The sequence below is a fragment of the Microcebus murinus genome, chromosome X, assembly GCF_040939455.1.
Source record: "Microcebus murinus isolate Inina chromosome X, M.murinus_Inina_mat1.0, whole genome shotgun sequence".
Classification (NCBI taxonomy): Eukaryota; Metazoa; Chordata; class Mammalia; order Primates; family Cheirogaleidae; genus Microcebus; species Microcebus murinus.
This window is the reverse complement of record NC_134136.1, coordinates 87,954,317-87,979,241: the sequence shown is the minus strand read 5'-3', so window position 1 is coordinate 87,979,241 and position 24,925 is coordinate 87,954,317. Positions and strand designations below refer to the sequence as shown.

At 37.9% G+C, this 24,925-nt stretch overlaps 1 protein-coding gene and 1 long non-coding RNA gene across 2 annotated transcripts in view; both read right to left on the bottom strand.

Moving 5' to 3' along the window:
• LOC142865895 (uncharacterized) overlaps positions 1-11,247 on the bottom strand; it is a 48,385-nt gene extending 37,138 nt beyond the window's left edge. Inside the window, exon 1 of the long non-coding RNA XR_012915988.1 lies at positions 10,964-11,247. This is a non-coding gene — a long non-coding RNA (uncharacterized LOC142865895). The remainder of the gene's footprint in view (positions 1-10,963) is intronic.
• Positions 1-24,925, bottom strand: part of LOC105882445 (glia maturation factor beta) — a 902,793-nt gene that overhangs the window by 815,158 nt on the left and 62,710 nt on the right. The window lies entirely within an intron of this gene.

Here is a 24,925-nt window from a genome sequence, read left to right as displayed (position 1 = left end):
CTTATTTGGACTATTATAATATTCTGCTTTAAGTGTTTTCATTATAATATATTATAGTTCAGGTGCTTTTATAATGAACAACAGTTTAGTTTTTCTCTTTTTTTTTCTTTGAGACATAGTCTTGCTCTGTCACCCAGGCTGGAGTACAGTGACACAATCATAGCTCACTGCAGCCTTGAACTCCTGGGCTCAAGCCATCTTCCTGCCTCAGCCTCCTGAGTAGCTAGGACTATACCCAGGTCCCACCATGCTTGGCTAATCTATCTTCTCTTTTCTCTTCTATTCTCTTCTCTTCTCTCTCTCTCTTTTTTTTTTTTTTTTTTTTTTTTTTGTAGAGACAGGGTCTCACTATTTTGCCCAGGCTGGTCTTGAACACCTGGCCTCAAGAGATCTTCCTGCCTCAGCCTCCCAAAGTGCTGGGATTATAGATGTGAACCACCATGCCCAGCCTATAATGAACAATAGTTTCTTGACTGAATCTTACCCTGTCCCAGACTAGCTCTCCACAAGCCACTAAATGAAACCATCACTGGTTTTTAATCATCTAGTAGTTGCCTCAATATCTCTAGAGGGTATGCTTTATGACATAATTTCTTGGTTTATCAAAATCAGATATTTCTCTTAATTTTCTGATACTATAGATGAAGATTTGACCCACCTCCCTTACCCCCAAATTTTCAGCAGTTCTTCCCAAAATTGTGTGTACTCAAATATAAGGCAAGATTTTTCTTCAAAATTATCCCATCAAAAAATAAAGTCCTTATTGAGACTTTTATATTATGGGCAGTCTCTCAATTACTTAATTATGAACAAATTACTATTTGCGGAAAACACATTAACCTGAAATGACCTCAATCAAAGCTAGATTTGTATGCTTATAGAGGTCGCCTGACATGACAGGAGATGGTAAATAAATTTAACACAGATTGAGTCATTATTTCTAGAGAAATGACTTCAAACTGCAGATCCAGGTGCCATTACATACAAACCTTTTAGAAAATCACTTTATTAAAATACATTAAATGCCTATGTTGTGGAGCCCACTACAAATTAATGAGGATATGTGAATCAGGATAAAACTTCCAGTGACAGCATCAGACGCAGATTCAAAAAGTACTGCAGTCAGACAACTTAGTGGAAGTGAATATGGCACTACGTTTTCAAGTGGCTCTAGAGGAAGGAGAAGTGAATGCCAATGTGCATGCGTGGCATTTGAAAAAAATCCCATCATGAAATATAACAGTGAAAAAGAGCAATTTCAAATAGCAGTGCAGTTTATATAACATGTGGTTTAAAATATGGATATATAACTAAAATTTAAGTTAAAATATTATAGGTAGCTATTTGGCCATTTTGACTCTTTCTCTAAATGTTGTATATTACAGTTAAAAAAATAAAAGTTGTTTTTGACCTTATCATTTAGGAAAATGATGGTTAGATTTATATTCAGTGTCCACTTATATTTAGGCATATATTAGTTACATCTCCAGATCAAGACTTATATTAGTCAATACTGCCACTAAGAGCATTCTTAAGCATTCTAAGTATGCTGCTATTTCTTTTTCGTGTTCTGTCCACCATAGTCAATGTCTCTTGGCTCTCCATTTTATAAGGGGAAGCAGTAATTTTCTACCCTTTCCCTCCCCCTCTCCTTCCCAGTCCCCACTAATCTGATTCTGTAATAAAACTTGTCTGTGATTTGTCTAGGAAGGGTCACAAACTTTTGGCCCTTAAGTAAAAGATGACATAGATGTGCTTTGATTTAAACATAAATTTATAAATTGAATTAGTTTCCCCCTATTTTAAACTGAGAGATTTCACTTGTAACAAACATACTATTTTCTGAATATTTCTATTGTGCTTTATTCTTTTGCCTTTTCAATGACATGACCTTCACCCTAGAATGTTCAGTCATCCAGCTGTCTGGAGAGAGGCCAGAATTCATTACAGAGGAACTTCAAAGAGAATTTCCAAGGGAATATTCATCTCCTGATCTTCAAAAATAGGCTTAGGAAGCAGGACACTAATCCTCTAAAACTAGCTATTTTCTTGAGGAAGGATTTTCTAGATTTTTATATGTCCCTAATAAGCTTGCCGAAGGCCAACTTTAAGGACCCAGACTCATAGATTTCTACAGCAGCCTGACAAGAAGTAATTAATCTGTTTATTTCTGCCAGCTGGACACATACTAGGATAGTTGAATATCATGAGTAGGGTCACCATATAACCTGGTTTGACCTGTGCAATCACAGTGTACACTAGTCCATACATCCCACCCAGCCAGTGCCTCCTTTCACTCTCAGATACATTCCAGATTGGATGATGTATTTTATGGTCATCCTACTTACAACAGAAGTTAAGAGAAAGCCCTCTATGATGGTTAATTTTATGTGTCCAGTTGACTAGGCCATTGGGTGCCCAAATATTTGGTCAAACATTATTCTGTGTATTCCTATGAGGGTGCTTTTTGGATAAGATTACCATTTAAATCTATAGACTGAGTAAAACAGATTTCCCTCCCCAATGTGGGTGGCCCTCATCCAATCAGCTGGAGGCCTGAATAGAACGTAAAGATTGACCTTCCCCTGAGTAAAAGAGAACTCCTCCTGCCTGACTGCCTTCAAATTGGGTCAGTGGCTCATTCTTGCCTTCAGATTTGAACAGAAACATTGGCTCTTCAAGGGGTCTTGAGCCTGCCAGCTTTCAGACGACCTACACCATCAGCTCTCCTGGGTCTCCAGCTTGCCGATTCAACCTACAGATCTTGGGACCTGTCAGCCTCCATAAGCCAATTCCTTACAATAAATATCTCTATCTCTATCTATCTATCTATCTATCTATCTATCAATCTATCAATAGATAGATAGATAGATAGATAGATAGATAGATAGATAGATAGACAGACAGACAGACAGACAGATCCCCTATTGATTTTGTTTCTCTGGAGAACTCTGACCAATATGCCTATCTTTTGATCCCAGGAACTGTGAGGAGAGAAAGAAGGAGGAGAGCAAAGTAGACAGTGAATCTCCTGATTTCCGCTCTTTAGCCTATGCCTGGCAAAGGAGAGATACAACAGACAATTTGGGGAAAATACAGAGGATGTGGGACTCTGAGATGAAGCTGCATCATGCCAATCTGCAGTACATCCATATAATCTTACTGGACAACCAAGTGATGCAAAAGGAGACCCTGAAATTTAGCTTTCTCAAGTTGCCCTGTGCTCCACTATGGGAAAGGTAACTGAGCTTCTGGATGTCAAGTTCACCAAAGGAAATGACTATAGCTGGGGTAAGGTGGCTGTCCACTGAAGACTCCACAGAAGATTACTCAAGTCAGAGTCAAATGGAAGTCAGTGTGAGACCTCAGAGGGCTCTGAAGTGACAAAAGAAGCAAAGCTAAGACCGAAGCATCCAGAGAAACACAAGACGCTCAGGAAGCCAAGAGCAGCCAGATCACCAGTTCTCCCATCAAAGACATAAGCCACAAATGCCAACTTACTTAGTAGCATCCAAATGGACTGTAGAGTATTCTCTACTTTTGCACAGAGTTTGAACCATATTAATTGCCAATTTTTGATCATTTGTGACCTGCAAGAAATGGCAATCATATATTTCAAACTATATAAAAGGAAGCATATAACGCAATAATAAAAAAGATAGCTCAATATTTTAAATGGGAAAATGATTTAAATAGGCATTTCTCTAAAGGACATATACAAATTGCCAATAACCACATGAGAAGATGCTCAACATTATTAATCATTAAAGAAATAAAAATAAAAACCACAATGAGACAGCAATTCATACCCACTAGGATGACTATAATCAGAAAGAGGGACAATAACAAGAGTTGGCAAAGATGTGGAGAAGTTGGAACATACACTACTTATAGAAATGTAAACTGATGCAGTCACTTTGGAAAACAGTTTGGCAGTTCCTCAAAAAGTTAAATACAGAGTTCCCAAATGTCCCAGCAATTCCATTCTTAGGCATATACTTAACAGAAGTAAAAACATATGTCCACACAAAGACTTGTACACAAATGTTCATAGGATCATTATTTGCTATAGCCAGAAAGTGGAAACAACCCAAATGGCCATCAATGAATGAATGCATAAAGAAAATGTGGCATAGCAATACAATGGAATATTACTTAGTCATAAAAAGGAATGAAACATTGATACATCTTAACATGAGTAAACCTGTAAACCTTGAAAACATTATATAAAGTGAAAGGAGCCAGAGAAAAAGAGCCACATACTGTATAATTCCATTTATATGAAATGTCCAGAATAGGCAAATCCATAGAGACAGAAAGTAGATTAGCGGTTACCAGGGTCTGAGTTGTGGGGGGAGGGAGAATGGGGAGTGACAGCTAACAGGTATGGGGTTTCTTTTGAGGATGATGAAAACATTCTGGAATCAGATATTACCAGTTGTACAACTTTGTGAATATACTAAAAACTGGTGAATTGTAAATTTTTAAAAAGTTAATTTCATGGTATGTGAATTATACCTTAATAATTGTTTTTAAAAGTAAGCAACATTTCCCAAATTTTCAGAGTGGACTAACACTGAAACAAGATTGACTTTTAGTGTTGTTGGTGTTTTGTTGTGTTTTTCCCATGATCAGCAGAAGGGAGATTGGGAGAAGGCCATAATTGCAGACTAAACAAAGAAATAAGACTCTTTTCTTCAAGTCTATAACGTGCTGTGAAAAGAATTTTGTGGCCCTGCTATATGCATAAAGATCTAGCTTTCTGGTTCTTTGGAAATTTGGTATCTTGTAACAAGGGGCTGGCAATCCTGTGGGAAAGCACCCCTCTCAGTTCAACAGCAGCAGCGTTTGCCCACTTTAAATGGGGCACACACTCTCCAGTTTGCTAGGCTCATCCCCCTGCTGAACTGGTATCACTCACTCATATTGTCTATCTAATTCTGAATATATTTGAATTTGTGACTCCCGGTCAATAGCCCATTTTTAAAGTTAAACACTAATTAACAGTGTTTTATATTTTGTTTCAGTTAGGAATATGACGAGCTACAAATAACAGACACCTAAATAACAGTGCCTTTAACAAGGGTTTCTTTTTCTCATATATCAGAAAGCCTGGATGTGGGTAGTTATTGAAGTTGGATCAAGAGCTAAATGATATCAGAACCCAATGTTGTAGAGACTCCACGCTATCTACCAAATGTTAAATTTTCTCTCTTCTGTACTACTTGAACCTAGAGATTATTTGACAGGGCAATGTAATGAGTTACAAACAAAATTTTCTATGTCCCTTCCAACTAGGAATATTTGAAATACTCCTGGCCAATGAAATGTTACAACAGTCATAGAAGGGGACTACAGGGAAGGCAATTTTGGGGCAGTTAATACAGTTGGAAAATGCCTTCTTTTCTCTTTGCTCTTCCCCTTCTTCATGTCTGAAATGAAGATGTGATAGCTGGAGCTCTGACAGCCATGTTGACAACAGGAAGATTAGAGTCTGAAAGTTGATCATATGAATTGGGTCATTCTTGTCATATCCAACTAAATCAGAATTCAGGAACCCGGGGATAAAGCACTCAGGATATAATACATTGCTCCAAGAATGTAATTCTCTGCAAGCCTGACTGCTGAAACTACCTGTTGTAAACTGAGACCAGTTTTATGTACAGTAGCTAAGATAAATTACTGCAAGTCTCGGACTAATTTGCCCACTACTCTCACCTACCAATCATGGCTTGCCAGCTCCCCAAACCGTAACTGGTGCCAGTAAACTCTATTGAAGGGCAATATGTAATATTTCTCTTTTTTTAATAAAGCCTCTAACATTCTCTTTGTTCTTTAGATGTGCCAAAAATCACCTGGTCTTCGCGTAAGACCCAGATTTCAATTCTTTCTTCCCAAATAAATTTAGCAATTCATCTTTACATATTTATTTTTACTTCAACAAGTCTTACCCAAAAAATGACAAGGCCAAAATCTGAAAGGAGCATTGGTCCCAGTTTATCTTATTAAACCACCAGAATGGCCCTGGACTATCCACTGTGGACTCAATAAATTTAAGCCATTCTTTTATGGTTTTTTTTATTACTAGCACCAAGTTCTATTGATACGTGGTTGATACACTGATCATGTGTCTGTAGCTCTTTTGCCTTTTTCATTAAGGTTTTTGAATTGCTACTGCCTTGCTCATGGCAAGAATATGGAGAAGGAGAGAAGATTTCCTATGGGCATAGCTTTCTGGCTCCCTTAAGGGCAGAGTAAGCACTGGGGCATTTTTCAGACACTAAATGGCTATCTTATCTAGCTGTGGTTGGAAGTAGGGACAGACAAATTCTTCATTAAATATGTCCTACTACACATCCTCTTAACGAATTTTTTCTAGTTGGTCCAAACAAAGATTGCCATCTTTGCATCTGTGCAAAAGATGCACTGGAACACAGATATGCCTCCAATGCTCAATCCCAGGTTTTTTGAATCCCAGTTCCCAAATACTTTGTGCTGTGGAATTGCTCAGTTCTCATATCTACTTCAAACTAAAGCAAAACATTCATTGGAATAGTGTACAGATGCATGAAAGTCAGGTGGCCACGAGTATTCAATGAAATACACACTTATCTACATGATCATATAAAAAAGGTATGTGTGTGGGTAGGTGTGTGTGTGTATGTGTATATATAAAATTTCCATCTAAATAAAATCACAAAAATTTTAAATTCTTGTAGCAAACTCAACATGCCCCAAGAATTCATCCTTCTATAGGCCCAGTTTGAGATACACTGTCTTAAACAATGAATGATATCCCACCCCCATATCTTTCTCTGAACCTTATATGTGCCTCTCTCACTGTGCTTGCCATTTTGTAATATACTTCTTTGTTTTCTCATGTCTTTTCTCTTTGTCTGGGAGACTTTTGAGGTCAGCAACTGCTCCTCTTGATTTCCTTAGAGACAAATCTAATTATTTAACACTGGATAAATGCTGTATAAATACTGGTTGCTTTGAATGAAGAACTCATCACACTTTGAAGGAGGCCCATCAGTAAGACAAATCTGAAATGAGCTGTACTGGCAATTTACACAATATGCAAAACCCATTAAACAGTACTCAAGTCTTTAAGAACTTGACTTTGATGACCTACAAAGAAGACCAAGGAAAAAATCTAGTACCCCTTGACAGGTATTTATTATTTATCCATCCTGTCAGAAATCATAGATTTTGTTTATCCTTCCTGTTCAATCAGTATCAAGAGGCATAATGGTTGTTAAAGGTCCCTAATGTCTTTGTGCCCCCTCCCAGCCTCCTCCTTTAGGGCAGAGCCGATGAGCTCATTTGCAGAGAGGCTTGCCAGGCTCTGCATATGGTTTGTAATATAAATAGATCACATCTTAGGCATATCAGCAAGATAGAGGAGGCTTGCCCTCCCCAAAGTCCGCTGAAATAGAAATTCTCACCTTAAAAAGTAGGCAAGCCACCTCTACTTTCTGGGAATTTAAGGATGTGTTGTATGAATATTTTAATCTTTAGCTAAACCTAGATGAATCCTGGACTGTCCCAAAATAAAATATGCTAAAACTAAAGACTAAATGGTAGTTCTGTTTAATTTCAGACTTTCACCTATCATTGAACTTTGTGACTGCATATTCATTAAGAGCAATTCAGGTCATGATCTGGATTATAACCTATTACATTAGCTTAAATATATATTGATCAGATTCTATTTTCTCATTTATAATAAAACCTGATAATCTGGCTTACTTATGATACAAGTTTCCATGAAAACAAAAAGGAATCTACAAGGTAAAGTTGATAGCAAAGTAAATTGATCCAGAGCTACACAATAGTCATAGTTTTTATTTGCAATAGTTTAAGGCTCACAGGAAGCTGCAAAAATAATAGAGTTCTGTGTACTCTTCACCCAACTTCACCAAAAGAGAACAGCTTACATAACTATAGTATATTGTGAAAACCAGGAAATTGACATTGGTACAGTACTATTGACTCACCTAATAATCTTATTTGGATTTCACTCTTTTTCTGCACTCTTTTTTTCTTTGGTCAGGAGGGGGAAGGAGAGGTGCTGTGTACAGTTCTGTGAAATTTTATTACATGTTTAAACTTGTGTAACCACCACCACAATCAGGATACACATTGTTATTATTTTTAAACATCTATAAAAGTCCAACGACGTACTAGATAAAGTTTATTATCTTCATTTTGAAGTGAGAAGACAAAAAGGAAAAAGCAGACATTTCCCCTTTTTTTGGTCCTTTGCTCTCAGGCATGTGGCTAAGAGGCAGTTTTGTCTAACAACATTAATCTCAATATCAGGGACTGAATTTTTTAACCTTTATATTGGGCCTTTATTAAGCTGCAGGTCTTCAATTTTCAAATGTATAAAGAGAAACATCACACAATCTGCTCACTATTTTTTAACTATAATTAGGCATGAGGTAAGTGAAGAGATCACAAAGAAAAAAGAAAAAAAAAAAAGAAAAGAAAAAGAAAGCAAAGAAAGCCCAACCCACAGCTCAGGATGGTAAAAGCCACAGCTCTTAAATCTCTCTTGCTTTTCCTCAAAACCATAGAAACTCTATTTCTATTCTTGTTTCTCTCCTGAACCCAAACCATAACAGTTTTATCCTCTGAGAATTATTCCTAAAAATAAAATGAGAAAGAAGAAGAAACGCATAAAGGTCTCTATCTTTGGTTTCTAAATGTTATTTTTACCTTATTTATTTTTTACCATTCCCCACTAGAAAACCGTCCATCACATTAGCTTCAGGCTCCATGCAGTTAGTGCTTGTGTGCCTCATCCCCTCGCCTACCACTGGAAATCTCATAAGGGAAGTACAGTGGGACTCAGTAGGGCTCAGCCTTGAGCTCTGGGGCATTACCTCTTGTCTGTACCATCCACCTCTGCCTTTCAGCAAATATTAAACCAAACCAATAGTTGGGACGAGGCATATGAATTTTTCTCCTACTTTACTGACTACTCCTCAGTCTCTTTTCCCCTTCCTCTTCCTGACTTCCAAAGTTGGAGTCATTAAAGGACTATCCTCAGCCTTCTCCTTAAAAGAGTAATTCTTAACCAAGGGTGACTTTCATACCAGGGGACATGTAGCAATGTCTGGAGGCATTTTTGGTTGTCACAACTAGAGTGGGGGAGGCGCTACTGACATCTAGTGGGTAGAGACCAGGGATGCTGCTCAACACCCTACAATGCACAGGACAGTTTCTATAATGAAGAGTTATCCAGCCCCAAATACCACAGTTGAGAAATCTTGCCCTAAAAGATGTTATTCAATGCCACGATGTACCCAGATTTGGTCTACATGCTAATGATTCTCATATTTCAAGCTGTAGTCCTGCCTTCTCTCCCAACTCCAGATTCCTATATCCAACAGCCTCCACTTATATTTGGTGTCCCAAACTTAACTTGTTCACACCTAAACTCTTACTGTCCCCCACAGACCTGTTCTTCTTCCCCATTCCTCATAGAACCGATGGCACCATCCAATTCATCATCTTAGTGCAAATTTTGATTTTATGGAAATCATTTGGTGCAGGCATACTATGATTAGGATCAAAGAAGAGTAGAGTTGTTCGGGACCTCATTTGGGAGACGAGGAGAGCATGACCCAGAAGTTTTTAAGATGTGCCTAAATATACACATTTAATTTGATGGTAGAGCAGAATGAGAAGTATGGTCTCCCATAGCTTCTGTCCCATAAGCTTTCCCATGGCTGACTTGGCTACCTTAGGTAAAATATATAGCTCAGTTGCTTTCACTTCACTATTTTCATAATTTGTTAGACAGGCAGTTTTGTACAGTGCAGAGATCAGCAAACTATACCCTGTGGTCAAACCTAGGCTTCCACTTATTTTTATATGGTCTGTAAGCAGAATGATTTTATCATTTTTATGTAGTTGGAAAAAAAAAACAAAGAACAATAATTCATGCTGTGAAAATTATATTGAATTCAGATTTTAATGTCTGTAAATAAGGCTTTATTGGAATATAGCCACATTCACCTATTTACATATTGTCTATGGCTACCTTGTTCTATAATAGCAGAGTGGAGTAGATGTAACATACCCTGTATGGCTGCCAAAGCTGAAAATATCTACTATCTGGCATTTTATAGAAAGAGTTGCTGACCCCAGTAATAGTGACCAGACCTCAAGTTTGGGAGTTTAAAAAATAAAAGAAAAAAAGCATAGATTTTCAGTTTTGTCTCAGTTGGCAATGTGATCTTTGAGTATGATTCAATGTCTACGAGCCTCATGTTAAATGAGAATAATGATAGAAGTGTTAGAATTAATGCCTGTAAAGGTTTGGAGTATAGCAGGAACTCAACAAATATTAGCAATAAATAATAATAATATTTATTAATATTATCTGCATAAACTTATCTCTCAAAATTTCCCCTTTGGTATGATTTGAGAGTTCCTGTGTCAAATGCCTTTTCCCCAAATCCAAGCAAATACATAACTTAAAATGACTGCCTTAGTCTCTTTCAGCCATTAGTTGGGTGATGACAGAACAGGTTTCCATCACATCATGAGTTGACAGCAAATTGGAGGGAGGTTAATATCTTTATAATTCATATGTCATTCCACCCAATCATGAATTCCCTCAGTAATTAGTTTCCTGGAAAATTGTCTCCTGAGTGATAAAGGTGACAATATCTGAAATAGGAAATAGTCATGACCTACCCCATCTCCTTTTCAACTTTCTTATCCCAAGAATGTCAGAAAATAAGTTCCGTTGACAGAAAATGAGGGGAGCCAACATTAAATTCGTAGATGGCACATAGAAACAGATAGCCCCAAGCTACCAGATCCCACTCTTTGCGATTTCCTGGAGGGCACTTAGTGTCCACAGAGGCAGAGATTGGCCTTGATTTTTCACTGGCCTCCCCACAAGCATCCAGGGAATAGAGAAGGGGGCATGCCTGACACTTACCTCACCTGTGGCCTCTGTCGGGACCTTGACCTTAGTCCTGGCCACCACATCCAGTCCTTCAGGAGATTCTGCCATCCCTGGTGGAGTCTCAGCCTCAGGCTTGCCTTCTGGCTTACATCTCATTCCCAGAGTGGAAAAGAGGTCAACTCTAGCTCTTTTTCTTTGTGTGACCCCATCCTTTCCCTGGCTTGCATACTGCCATTTTCTCCTGCTCTCTAAGGCAGTTTTTGCTGAGCAAAGAGTCACTTCCAGCCTCCTTAGACTTCCTCCTCCTGCTGAACTCCCTTTTCTATGGCACTTTCTGGGATGAGCCACATCCCTCACGAGTGACAAGGCACAGGGCGTCATCCTGCTAATTAACATATGGCCTAATTATGGCTGTGTTACACTTTAGAAGACAGAATTAAGTCTGAAGTGACCTAAGTAATTAGGAGGGGTACATGGAAGCAAATGAAAGCAGCAGCAATGAGGTTGGGGTGGGCAATGATGTGACCACGTCCTGTGAGGCTGGAAAGGTCTAGAGGCCAGTGAAAAACAACCGGCCGTGACTCAGGTCAGGATCCGTTACAAGCTTTACAAGCTGTTTTAAAAAGGGAGCATCAAATGTAGGGCAAGATGGGATTTTCTTTCCTCCTCCCTGTCTTTGTTCTGTCCTCTACCATCCCTAGTGCTGAGATGGCGCTTGGTAAGATAGAAGAAACAAATCAGAAAAATTCATGCACACAAAGTTGAATTTTCACACAGTGCTGCAGAAGAGACAGGGTTGGGGGGGGTAACTTAACTGATATGCTGAAGCTGACACATTCTTTCGCCACTTCTAGTGAGTGATAAGGGCAGGACTAGGACAGACAAGGACATGAGGTGTGTATGAGTTGCTGTCTTAGTCTGTTTTGTACTGCTACAACAGAATACCTGAAACTGGGTAATGAAGAGAAATGTATTCTCATAGATCTAGAGTCTGCAAAGTCAAGATTGAGAGGCTGGCATTTAGCAAGGGCCTTCATGCTGCATCATCACATAGCAGACGGGCAAAGAGAGAGCAAGAGGGAGTGAAACTCACCCATGACAAGGAACCCACTCCTGCCATAACAACATTACTCCATTCATGAAGGTGGTACCCCCTGTGACCCAAACACTGCCTACTAGGGCTTACCTCCCATAACACCTTGGTCCCCACCTCTGGGGACCAAGTTTCCAACACATGAACTTTGGAAGACACGTTCAAATCATGGCAGTTGGGTACCCCTAGAAGTTGAACTTGGGTCAAAGATGGAAGTACAGATAGTTTATTTGGGAAACAATCTAAGAAACAATGACAGGGAGTGAGAAAACGAGACAGGGAAGGGAAGGAAAGCAATAGAAGGTATGTTATCAAGCACTTTAGCACTGAGGGCAACTGGAGCTCAATCCAGCTGAGGAACTAAGAAAGACAGAATAGAATGGGGATTGGCAAACTTTTTCTGTAAAGGATCACATAGTAAATATTTTAGGCCTTGCAGGCTGTGAAGTTTCTGTCACAATGACTCACTTCTACCCTTGCAGAGAAAAAGCAGCCATAGATTCAGTCATTCCTGAGTATCCACAGGAGATTGGTTCCAGGACCCCCGTGGATATCAAAATCCACAGATGCTTAAGTCTTTGTTATAAAATGGCACAGTATTTGCATATAACCTATGTACATCCTCTCCTATACTTTAAATCATCTCTAGATTAGACTACTCATTACAATGTAAATGCTACATAGTTGCTATACTGTATTGTTATTTATTTGTATTATCTTTTATTGTTATATTATCTTTTTTCAAATATTTTGATTCCTAGTTGGTTGAATCTGAAGATATGGAGGGAAGGCTGTAACACATAAAGGAATGGGTATAGCTGTGCTACAATTAAACATTTATAAAACCAGGCAGCCAGCAAGGGCTATAGGTTGTCAACTTCTTGCTGCAGAACAGTGTTTTTCAAACTCCTGTGATGAAGCACCGATTTTTTTAAATGTCTAATTCATTGCAAAACAAGATTTTTATAAATATAAGAAAAATAATATTTAAAAAATAGACATACAAAACATAAGCCCTTTTTATTATTAGATTCAAAAGACACAAAATGACTCTTTCCAATTGCCAGATTCTTTGTGTACATTAGCTATAATCCAGGTAACAACCCTGCAAGGAAGACACTGTTGACCTCATTTTAAGGAGGAAACTGACCCTTGAGGAGGATCAGTGACTCATTCAAGGTCACACACCTAGTGAGAAACAGAGCTGGGATTCCAACCCAGGGCTATCTGATTCCAACACACACACTCTACATGCATTGGGCTGAGGAAAACTCTGTGAGACAGATCACTATGATCTGGGCTGGGAAAAGAATAAGCAAAGACACATAAAAGAGAAAATGATGCATAGGAAGGCAACAAAGAAATGCCCTTACTATAATTGAAGTTTTTGAAAAAATGGAAATGGGAAAAGTACAGTCACACGTTGAAGGCTTTAACAAGCCAAGCTATGGGTTTTCAAGGGGTTTGCCAAGGCAGTGGACACCAGTCATTCTCACTGGGATTTTTCCAGGAGCTGAAAATGATCATTTAAGAGTCACATGCACAAATAAATTTAAAAAATTAAATGAAATGCAATGAGGGTGCTATAGTTTGAATGTGTCTCCCAAAATTTCATGTGTTAGAAACCTGGTCCCCAAAGCAGCAGTGTTGAGAGGTAGGACCTTTGGGAGGTAATTGGGTCATGAGTGTTCTACTCTCATGAATGGATTAATGTATTCACAGATTAACAGATTAATGGGTTATTGAGGGAGCTAGTTAGTTATCACAAGAGTGGGTCTGTTGTAAAAGTCAGTTTGGCTGTCTCCTGAGCCTCTTTGCCATGTGATGCCCTGTACTACCTTGGGACTCTGCAGAGAGTCCCCACCAGCAAGAAGGCCCTCTGCATATGTAGCCTCTTATACTTGGGCTTCTTAGCCACCAGAATTATAAGAAATAAATTTCTTTTTTTATAAATTGCCCAGTCTCAAGAACTCTGTTATACAGAAAACAGACTAAAACAGAGGGAGAAGACTAATCCTCACAGGACTTTATATGCATTATAAAGCAACAAGATTTTAAACAGTGCAATATTGGCTCAAGAACAGACAGAAATCAATTACTAGAAGAGAATCAGTAGCCCAGAAAATGAGCTTCTTTTTGTATAAAATTGAATATTTAATGAAGAAAGCATTATAAAGCAACATAAAAGAAAAAATCATTTAGCATATGCAGTTGAAAAAACAGATTAGGAAAAAAGTACATCCTTCTCTTATGTCATGTATCAAGTTAAATTTCAAGTGGATTTAAGAGATTTTTTAAAAGTTAAATATAGAAAAACATGGAAGAAATGGAAAGCTTCAATTTAATTTCTGGTAAAATATCTTTAGGAAATAATCAAACATATGAAAAAAGGAAAATGCAGAAAGATATTTACACATCTAGTGTTCATTTAAAGGGTGTGATTAAGGAAACACCAGCATTTCATCTCTATGGACTAATATGTGGCCATTCAAATAATTATGAAAACTACAGTAACATAAAAAATGTTTAGGCATGATGGAATTTATAAAAACACATAGTATTTGTTTTCTATTGCTGCTGTAACAAATTACCACAAATTTAGCTACTTAAAGCAGTGCAAACATATTATCATTCTGGAGGTTAGAAGTCCAACACAGGTCTCACTGGGCTAAAATCAAGGTGTCAGCAGGGCTGCATTCCTTTCTGGAAGCTCTAGGGGGTAGATCTATTCCCTTGACTTTTTCAATCTCTAGGGTGCCTGCATTCTTTGGCTGGTGACCATTTCCTCCATCTTCAAAGCCTGCAGAGGCCAGTAAAGTCCTCACATGGCATCACTCTGACCTCCTTCCGTAGTCACGTTTCCCTCTGGGCCTTATTCTGCCTTGCTTTTCTTTTAAGGACCTTTCTGATGGCATTGGGCCCGCCCAGGTAATCTAGGACAATCTCCCTATTTGAGTTCAGCTGATAAGCAACCTTTAGTTCATCTGCAACCTTAATTCCCAATTTTTCATGTCACCTAACATATTCCCAGGTTCTGGGGATAAAGACATAGGTATCTTTGAGGAGCCATTATCCTGCCTATCATATGGTTTTCAACAGACAGAGAAAATACATAAAAATGTGACTATATATTAGGGTAGTAGGATAGTGAGTGAATATTATCTATTTTCTAAATGTTTTGTTTTGACATACTATTTCTATAATTTTTTGCAGACAAGAGTAGTGGCTGATGTAGGCAAATAAGAGAAATATATGCTACATTTCAGTGAAATAATTGTTGGGCTAACACATTAATGTCTATTGCATTGTTGCCATCCTTGCTTTTATTTCTGCACATTTTTAGATTCTCCTCAGTCATGAACGCCTTGGTGCAGTCCTGACTCATCAGTATAGTCAGCAATGCTTATCAAATACAAGTGATTGTGGCTGACTCCCTTGCTATAGCAAGCTCCAAATAAATAGCATTTGCTTTTTTCATTTGGTTGATCTTTGTTTATTTCAACAGGAAATGTAACTATTTCCTTAAGCATTGACCACCTTATTGTTTCCATTCCAGCAGTTATGGTATCCTCAAGAACGTTGGGTTATCTCCCCAGGTGATGTTTAGACTTTCTCAGAATTCTATGGAAAGAGGTCCAGGCCTCAGACTATATGAAATACTTGTGCACACACAGGAGGGACACACTCAGCTCTCTTTATAGTCACTACCACATTAATCTCTCCAAACAGGGAGGTCTCATAGACCACCTACCACAAGCACCTCTCATTGAAATCACAGATTTCAAACCAGCTTGCAATAGACATTTTGTGAAGCAACCACACAATTGTTTCGATTCCTACTTCGAGAAATGGAAGCACAACAACTATTCCTCCATTGTCCATTTACCAAGGAATTCCTCCATTGTACCATTTACTAAGGAATACAAATAAAAGATGTTATGTACCTTCATTTGTTGCCATGGTGCAGCATCAAGACAATAAGGTCATTAGGTGGGGCAGCCATGGAAAAAAATCATAGTCTAGCTTCAGAAAAACTGACAATCCATGAAAACTTCTGTCACAGGATCTATTCTACTAAGTTGTTCTGTAATCTTCCCTGACTTCTCAACTTTATTAAAACCTCAAAAGTGTTCTAAGATCAACCTTTTCCAGTTCCAACTCTTTTATTTATTGAATAACTTCAGATAGTTCATGAATAATGCTACACAATGTCCAGAGTCAACAGTGCAGTTTGAGAATTCTTTCTTCCCATGACTGTAAAATGTTTTTATATAGCAGACTGTGCCAACCAAAATCACAGGTATTCAAAATAAGCACAGAGCTGGAAAAGATCTTAGCAATCATCTATTTACTAGTTCTCCATCTTGACTGCATATTTAGAGTCATCAGGCTGGGGGGGGGGGGCTTTAAAAAATACTGATGCCCAGGACATACCCCAAAACAGTTTCATTGGAACGTCTGATGGTGGGATTCAGGAATCAGTGTTTTTAAGGCTCCCCAATATCACAGCTAACATTTAAAACCACTTGCTCTAGCCTAGAAAATGGATGTTCAAAGAGATGAAGTGACTTTATTAACATGACATAGCTAAACAGCTGCAGGACCATCAGCATTGTGTTTTCTTTAGAGCTGGTGCTAAAGGATTGAATTCTACTCAGGGTGTGATCTCAAAGCAGCAGTCCCAATCTTGACTAAGAGAGACACATGGAGGCTTTTAAAAATACAGTATACATATTTGGTTTGTTTTGTTGATGAAGCTCCCCAGATAATTCTTATGCATAGCCAGGGTTGAGAACTACTGATCTAAATTTTAGCATATAGCATATAACCTATCTGCTCATCTTTCTTAACCACAAACCGCAAAGTAGGAGGATGTGTCTCCTTCATGTCCAAGGGGATTTATCAGAATGAAGTCATGTCTGTAAGCTCTTAATGTCCAGAAGAGAATGTGGAATAGACAATACAGTAATATTGCCCCCAAATTACTGGAATTCCTCTCTGAAGAATGAAGAATATTTCCAACAACATGCTTCATCATTTAAAGCTTCAGTGTCAGAAGGAAATCTAATGATGATGTAAGAATCAAAGGCATAACAAGGGAGCTTGTGGTACAAACATTACCTTCAATATGAGATATTCAAAGGTGATGAGGAAATGCAGATATGTTCTTAGGAGTCTTGAGTGAGTTGGTATTAGGAGGAATTATCTAGGAGAGTATGTGAGGATGCAGACATGCCCAGGTTAGAGTTCAACCAAGAAAGGTATATTAGGTTATCCATTGCTACATAACAAATTACCTTGAAATCTACCAGCTTAAAACAGTGAACATTTATTACCTTACTGTTTCTATGGGTAAGGAACTTGGGAGCAACTGAGGTGAGTGGCTCTGGCTCAGAGTCTCATGAGATTTCATTCATGGTATTTTGGGGGCTATAGTCATCGGAAGGCTTGACTGGGGCTCAAGGATCTGTTTCCAAGATGGATCACATGGTAGATAAGTTGGTGCTGGCTATTGACAGAAGGCCTCAGTTTCTTGCCACACGGACCTCTTTATAGTCCTGCCCTTATGACATGGAGGCTGGCCTCCTCCAGAGAGAGTGATCCAGGAGTGAGCAAGGAGGCAGCCGCAATGCCTTTTAGAACATAGTCTCAGAAGTCATATATTATCACTTCTACCTTATGTTATTTATTAGAAGTGAGCTACTAAGTCAATCCACACTCAAGGGGAGAGAAGCTAGGCTCTACTTCTTAAATAATGTGCCAAAGAATTACTGGACATATTATGGTTTAAACCCTCACATAAGGCAAGAGACAATAGGCAAAGACAACAAGGTACTTGCTGATAGATCTAAGGCAAATTCCATTTCCTGTTTAAAAAAAACTGATGGCAAGCAGCACAAGCCCTTCTCCCTTGACAATTGCCAAAAGGTCCAGGAATAGGCCTTTGGAACTGGCTAGAACAGCCTCGGGAAGGAAATAAATGTTTGTCTTTGATTTTAGGAATACTTTTGTTCCACAAATGTCTATCTACCTGCTTCCCGAAGGCTAGGACTATTTTAAAATTCAGGCAAAAGCCACAACTAGAGATAGAGGCAACAAATGAAAATGATAATTGAAATAAACACTGATACGGTGGAAAATGGAATAGTTTACTGACCAATAGGCAGGGAGAGTCAGATCAAAGACTTAATCCTCTCATATAGGGGAAGGAAGAATGGAAAAAAAATAGGAGAAAGGAAATAGAAAGGTTAGGTTGAGTGCTAGAAGGACTGGACTTCAAAGACCCAACAAGTCTTCCCAGGTGGAGTTTCCAAGTATCTAGTAATTAATCAGCTACTTCTGTATTTTTGCTTCCTACTTTATACAGTGAGAAATCTTTAGTCAGACAGTTAAGATATCATACTGTGGAGCTCCAGGGGTAAATTCAATAGTATTCTTTGCTTGCTGTGTACTTGTACAAGCAAGTCTTGTAAACATCCCGCATTTTTCCTTCCTCATCTGGACAACAGAGAAACTAATAGTGCCTACTTCATAGATTGCTGGGTGGATTAAACAAGTCATTATTTTCTCATCATTAAAAAAAAAAAAAAAAAAAAACCACTTCTTGATAGTATGGCAAGACATCCCAAGACTCAAGTTCAGTATCTCTGAACATTTGCTGATGAGAAGCAGTAACCAGGCTTCTAGAAATCTGCTTCCTCAATTGCTATAAGTATCTGTCCTTCCAACTGACTCTCATGTGTGAAAGGCCATTTTAGTGAGCCTTCTTGTTCACATATGTATTCTAAGAGCTGAATCACAATCCTTGGGGAGCTTCTGACTACTCAAAAATAGTAAGATTAGATATTAAACATCAATCAGTGGTTTTTGCTTTTTCTCATATCAGTTTTTCCACACAAAAAATAAACTTTAAAATTACGTTTGATATTAAAAAATAACACCAAAATGTCCAACTCAAAACCTAATTCTTCTCAAGCTTTTCAATTCAACTCACTAATCATATTATTATACTTATAATCTACCAAATTTTAATAATCACTCTTGAGGGATCTTTAATTAATGCTTGCTTCCATTGCCAATGAAGTTGATTAGATTCTCTCTAGTATGTTAAACAACATTTAAAATTTTAATATATTCTGTTCCTTTTTTACGTGCTTTAATTATGTGAGTAACCTTCCCAAGTACTTATGCACTGTTTATAAATCTAATAGATTAAAATTTTAAATATGTTGATAAACACGTTTTCCTTAATTTTCTAATATTGCTGATAAACTTTATAAGATTTCAAGCTAAAATCACAAGTTTAAATCAATAAGTCAAATAGACACTTTAGAATTGGTATCATAAAGCTGATTGGTTATTTTAATAGCCCAAATTCTCTTAGATATAGTAAATACCTAAATACTAAACATGTATAGATCATTCGTAAACATAAAAATATTAATGCTGTGATTTTGATTCTTTTAAATTTTTTTCTAAATTATAATTTTTCTTTAGATTAAAATATGATTATCTGTTAAAGAAACACAACTATTTAGTTAAGCATTGAGCATCTTTTTTTTTTTTTTTTTTTTTGAGACAGAGTCTCGCTTTGTTGCCCAGGCTAGAGTGAGTGCCGTGGCGTCCTAGCTCACAGCAACCTCAAACTCCTGGGCTCGAGTGATCCTTCTGCCTCAGCCTCCCGGGTAGCTGGGACTACAGGCATGCGCCACCATGCCCGGCTAATTTTTTATATATATATCAGTTGGCCAATTAATTTCTTTCTATTTATAGTAGAGACGGGGTCTCGCTCTTGCTCAGGCTGGTTTTGAACTCCTGACCTTGAGCAATCCGCCCGCCTCGGCCTCTCAAGAGCTAGGATTACAGGCGTGAGCCACAGCGCCCGGCCAGCATTGAGCATCTTAATGCTTTCATTCAAGCAGTTATGATAACCCCCAGGAATGTTGGGTTACCTACCCAGGAGATATATGGGCCTATCTTCCAATTTCCTGAAAAGAGGCCCATGCCTCCACCTCTGAGATTCTTATGCACAGCCCTGCAGGGAACACTAAGGTCTATTGATAGCCCACACAGTAACATTCTCCAAATGACATGGTCTCACTGCTAAACTCCACATAATCCGATTCTTGAGTCTGCTAATGAAACCCTGGAACCCCTCCCCAAATCTAAAATGATTAGATATTGAATTTACTTGGCTCTAAAGATACTGACCACCTTTCTCCTCTAGCAATATAAACTTGAATAGACCCTTTTCCTTGACTTACTGTCTAGGAAAGGCATTTTCCTATAGATATTAAAATAACAGACAACTGGAAAATGGCTTGTGGGGCAAAAACAGAAGCAGGAGGAAGAGTTAAGAAAGTACTCAGTAGTTCAGGTGACATATGATAGTGGTAGGGACCAGGGTTAGCTTAGTGGAGATGAAGTGTGGATACTTCAGGATATGTTCTAGAGGTAAGGCTGACAGGACTTGGTGATGGCTGTTACTATTGAGAGGGAAGGAAAGAATCAGGGATGATGCCCGGATGTTTGCAACTAGGTGGTTGGTGGTACTGATTACCAAGCTAAGGGAAACTTGAATGGAAGGAAGCTTAAAGAGAAACTTCAATATTTTTCTTTCAGGTATCTTAAGGTTGAGATGCTTTTTAGACAACCAAACAGCAATATCATATCATAAATTTGAGTGTGGCTAGAGAATGAGCTCTAGCATCAAGACAGAAGGCAGAAGTCTGATTCTTCATCAGACAGTCCAACAACACTTCAGCTTTATTTCTAAAAGAAAAGACAAGGCTTGGATTAGCCACTGCTGGGCATATTTGCTGCCTGGATCTGAGGGAAAGAACCCCATCCCCCTTTATCATTTCTATAGAAACTAAGAATAACTTTATGCCTACTGCAGACATTGTTTATCTTCAAGGAAGTGGGAATAAATATTTTCATTATACAAAGCTTTAAATGCATGTAGTCCTCTATAAGATTTGTGATCATTTGGATACCTTTTGAAAAACTGGACTTTATTATAAAAGATTTCACTTCCAAATGACCTAATAGTCAAGGATCCCCTATATGTAATTGTGATGGTTAAATTTTATATGTCAACTTGTCTAGGCTATGGCTGCTTATTTGGCCAAACACTAGTCTAGGTGTTGCTGTGAAGGTATTTTGTAGATATAATTAACATCTACCATCAGTTGTCTTTAAGTAAGAGAGACTACTCTCCATAATGAGGATGGAACTCATCCAATCCATTATAGGACTTAAGAGCAAAAACTAAGGTTTTCTAGAGAAGAAGAAATTCTTCCTCGAGACTGTAACATAGAAATCCTGCCTGAGTTTCCAGCTTGCCAGCTTGTCCTACAGATTTCAAACTTGTCAGGCCCCACAATCACATGAGCCAATTCCTTAAAATAAATCTCTCTCTCCATACATACACACACACAACATATGCATATATATGTGTGTGTATATATATATAGGATATATATTATATACATATATATATAGGATATATATATTATATACATATATATATATATATATATATTGGCTCTGTTTCTCTGGACAACCCTGACTTATATAGTTATTTATTCATATATTTCATATAGGTAAAAATAAGAAAATTACATGCAATGATCAAAAGTATCCTTGGCCTCCTCTAATTTTGTGTACTATCCCAGGGACATCAGAGGTGCTTCATGAATATTTGATGACAGGAGGAGGGAGGAAGGGAGAGAAAAATTTCCATCTGTAAACTGAACATTTTTGGAGTTCCTGCTTGAATATAGAGAGGGAGGTCATAACGACTGGACTTGCTGCTGCTGAAGACCACCCTCGGCACTCCTTGGAGGGACCGCCATGTGCCACTCATAAAAGAATAGGCCTGATGAAAGCTGTTCTGCATAGAAGCTGAGGAAAGAGATTTCCAAAACCGTAACTATTTCTGGAGACAATATGCCATTGATAAGAAATTATTTCAAATTACAAAATGCATCTGTGTAAAAGAAATGCATGTGAAAACCTGCACATTCTTTTGTTAGCAAAACCGAATTTGGCTAGATTATCTTTCCCATATTATTACAAAGTGAGTTTTACATTAATTAGCAAGCTCTCCCAACAGAATGAATGAAAGGCAGCTGATTTTCTAAATCACTTGCTTACTAATACATGATTGCAATTTAATGGGCCACTATGAATAACTTATTTTTAGGACATATGTTTTGCATGCCATTATTTCCACAAAGAGCTCTTTTATTATATAAAGTGTTTTTCCTGTCTTGACAAATTTGTATATAAGTAGCAAATAAGTACCTTCATAGGATCAGAGCCCTAAAGGTAAAGGCAAAAACTAAAATTTATTGAGGAAATCATAGAAAAATATCCTCTTGACCTTGTAGTAGGCAAAGGTTCCTTTATACAGGATCCAAAAATTATTAACTATAAAATAAAAAGTGATAAATTGGACTTCATCAAAATTAAAGACTTCTGTTCACAAAAAGACACCATTAAGAAAATGCAAAGGCAAGCCACAAACTCGATCATATTTACAATACATAATCCATGACAAAGTACATGAATCTAAATGAGAAATAATACTACTACAAATCAATAATAAAAAGACAAATGATTTTAAAAAATGGGACTTGAAAATAAACTTCACAAAAGAAGCTTATAGATGGACAAAGAGAACATGAAAAGATACTCAGCATCATTAGTCATCAAAAAATGCAAATTACAGCCACAAAAGATACTACTATAAACCCAATAAAATGGTTAAAATTAAAAGATTAGCATTAACCAGTGTTATCTAGGGTGTGAAGCAACTGAAATTCTCATATATTCCTGGGGGGGCTGTAAAATGGTGTGACATATTTGGAAAACAGTGTGATACTTTCCTACTAAGTTTCCATATTCTTACTCCTAAGTATTCCACTCCTAGGTATTTACCCAGTAAAAATGAAAAACATGACTACAAAAAGACTTATATGCAAATGTTCATAAGAACTTCATTCATGGTAGCCAAAATCTGGAAACAGCCAAATTTCCATCAATGAGTGAGTGGATAATCAAACTGGAGAATATTCATACAATGTTCTATCACTGAGCAACAAATAGGAACAAACTACTGATAGATGCAACATGAATGAATCTCAAAATCAGCATGTTCAGTGAATGAAGCCAGATGTGAATAAGCACATATTATATGGCTCTATTTATATGAATTTCTAGAACAAACAAAGCTTCTATAGTGAAGAAATCAAATTGGTGGTAGTCTTGAGTTGGGTGGAGGACTGGAGGGTAAGATTTAATTGGAAAGGGACAAGAGGAAACTTTCTGGGGAGACAGAAATGTCCTATATCTCAATTGAGGCCATGAGTACATGGCTGTGTACCTTTGTCAAAACTCACTGAACTTATAATCTTTATACTTTGTTGCCTATAAATTATGCTTCAATAGAAATTTCTTCTTTGTAGGTATTAATAACACACATTGTTGCTTCCATGTTTTTCCCCATTCATAAGAAATTTTCCAGAATCTTTATAGGATGGTCAAGATTTTAGAATAAGTTAGATTTTTTTCCAAAGGTTCCAAATAAAGCAATACCTAAAGAAATTATGGCAACTGTTCTAACACTATTTTACTAATACTTAATTTCTATAAAAGAGGCAAATGTAATAATAAGTTAATATTTCACACCATGTTTCTGTGGGCTCTAATAGAATGGAGAAAATACACGTGTGAGGTCACACGAGGAAGAGCAAACAGCATTCTTTACCACTGCCCTGTTTCAGGAACCCTTATACTCATCAGTGTAATCTCACTGACACCCCTCCCCCGATGGCATCACACACCTGTGTCCTATTGCCACAGCTGTGCAGCTCTCAACAGTCAGCAGTGGGGCTCTGTGTTCAGGTGGCTGGGTCCCCCTTTGCAAATGCTGTTGGCTCTGTGGCCCACTAGGCCTCTACAGTGACCCCTTCAGGCAATCCTAACCAGCCTTTCTGCAGTGCAGGGGGCTCTCAGTATATTTTCAGTTTCTTCTCTCTAGAATTGTGGCACATGTGCATGAACTAGAATTTGGAGGATAATTCAAGAACATGCATTCTTACAGTGGGTCCTCCATTCTGCCTTGTCCCAAACCTCCAATCTGATCCTTACTGGGCTCTGAACTGTGAAGTCCTGAACCCTTTGCCCTGCTGTTTGAAAGGAAACATCAAGGTGTCTGAAGCCTTAATAGACCACCTGACTCTCAGCATCCTGTGTCTTACCCTACAGCTTCCAGCCGCCGACCCGGGCACTGGGCCGTCGCCCATAAAAGCAAGCCTTCTCCCACCACCAGTTATCACTGTGGATGTGCTCCCTCCTGATGGAGGTGGAGAAACCACACTTACTAACTAGTAATATGCTGATGAGAAAACTAAACATTTGAGAACAGTTTAAAGAACTCAAAGGTTAGCAAGTTTACCTCATCCTAAATTTAAAAATCAGTTCTTCATATTTTGTAAATGCAGTTTAAAAAAAAAAACACTACCTCACATAAAACTGTGGGCAAGCAGGTCACACTAAAATTTCGATACACTGAAATCTTTTTTTCTTAACTTGGTGTTTTTGAGGTATGTAACTGAATGGAAAGTTTCTTAGAAATGCTATAATTCCACATATATGTACTCAAAACTTAGGGGATAATAATAGATGTTCATAAATAAAGGACTGGATTAGGAAAATGACAAGCTTTCCTATTATCTGAGAAAAGCATTTTTTTTTTCAGATATATTCACTGGCATTGAGCTGACTTATTCTCTAAGAACAAAGAGGCCTTGTTTTGGTCTCCTACCCATCTGAGTGTAGGAACCAAACTTAGTTTATAGTCAAATCCACATAGCACATCTTTATAGACTGCAGCT